General features: G+C 39.3%; 1 protein-coding gene across 1 annotated transcript in view; it reads left to right on the top strand.

Annotated features, from left to right (window-relative positions):
• Positions 1-1,762, top strand: part of Dok5 (docking protein 5) — a 201,018-nt gene that overhangs the window by 507 nt on the left and 198,749 nt on the right. The window lies entirely within an intron of this gene.

Genomic DNA, 1,762 nt, shown 5'->3' with positions numbered 1-1,762 from the left:
CAGCAACGAGAGAAGAGTAACTAAGACAGAAAGCTACGCATGAAGTCACCATAACTGCTTCTACTGTGGAAAGAGGGAAGTGGACTGGGGCTGGGTAAGAGAAGTTTTCCACTTTATTGGTGGCATTTCATTTATGGTAAGCGTGAGCTGAAGGGGCAGGGTGCAGCTCAGGGACAGGACATTTGCTCAGTGTGCTTACTCTTCTTTCCGGCTGCTATAACCATGATATACTTGTTTGCATTTTCTGCATTTTCTAAGATAAATAATGTCTCATAATGGCGTGCTATAAATGCCTAGTGGAAATGATGTTTGTGAAGGATTCTCTGTGGCAACATATGGTCTACATCTTTTTAAGGAGACTGTAAGGATCTCGGATGGATATATTAAAAAATTCCTGTACATTGTCAAGCATTAAAGAAACAAACATTAAAACCCAAGTGGAATCTATTTTGATGCTGTGAGGATGACTAAGGTAAAAAATAACTGATAATACCAAACATTAGTAAGGCCGTAGAGTAACTGCACCTCTTACAATTGCTGACCACTTGGCAAAATTGACAAGTTTCATGTAAGTTAAAACAAATTATAACTCAGCCATTCCTTTCCCATACAGAGACTTGTATAAAACTTCTCATAACACGATTGCTCTTGATAGCTAAACACTACATACAGCCCAGATTTCATTAACAGGAGAGCAAATACACAACTGTGTTCTCTGCACACAATGGAACTACTGTCATTTGGACCCTAAGTGTCTTCAGAGGACACATGTTTTAATGTCCTGGTCGGCAGCATGGAATTCTTTGGGAGTGGGGGAAACCGTAAGAGGTAGAGCCTGTTTGGTGGTGTTTAGGGCTTTAGATCTTCCATTTTTTACGGCATTTCAAAGCCGATTTTGAACTTTATCATCCTTCTAGCTACATCTTTGCTTCCTGGGCAATGAGTAAATATTTTTCTCTGCCATACACTTCCTCCAAGGAGGCCTTTCAGGACAAGCCCAAAGCCGTGGAGCTAATGGACCCTGTGCTGGATCCTCCAAAACTATGAGACAAAATAAAGCTTGTCTTATTATAAATTGATTGTCTGAAGTAATTTTTTATAGTAATGGAAATCTGACTGACATAGGAACAGTATACAACAATGAGAAGGAATTAGACATTGAAGTACACATTAACATGGATGTTGTTGAAAAAATGCTAGGGAAAAACAAACAGAAAAAAAAGAAGTTGGGGATATAGTTTAGGGGTACAGCACCTGCCTGGCAAGTGGAAGGTCCTGAGTTTGATTTCTGGTACCAGAAAACAAAGAAGCAAACCATAAAAGAACTTACATCTTCAAATATAATATAAAAGAAACACTGTAGCACTGAGTTGTAACCCTAGGCTACAAAGACTAACTTTCATTTGATTTTATGTATGCTGAATTTCATTGACACTCATTTCAGTTCTAGGAAGTTTCAGAGTAAACCCTCAATCCATCATGGTGACAACAAAAATGGTGGTTACTCTTGGGTGAGAGGGAGATGGTCAGGAGAATCATGAGGAAACTTGATAGCGGAAAGGCTCCGGCTGTTGACTGAGGCGTTGCCTACGTGACCTATGTAGGTCAGAGCCTCCACATGTAACTTCTTTGTATTTTGTTTTGTTTATGAATCAGAAAAAAATGGCCTATACTCCGAAAATTGCTGTACAGATTTAGCACAATCCCTATCAGACTACCACCAACATACCTCACAGAGCTAGAGAAATCATTCCTAAAATTT

This window comes from Octodon degus, unplaced genomic scaffold (assembly GCF_000260255.1).
Source record: "Octodon degus isolate 3935 unplaced genomic scaffold, OctDeg1.0 scaffold00077, whole genome shotgun sequence".
Lineage (NCBI taxonomy): Eukaryota > Metazoa > Chordata > Mammalia > Rodentia > Octodontidae > Octodon > Octodon degus.
Note: the sequence above shows the minus strand (reverse complement) of the source record. Positions and strands in the feature narration are given on the sequence as shown.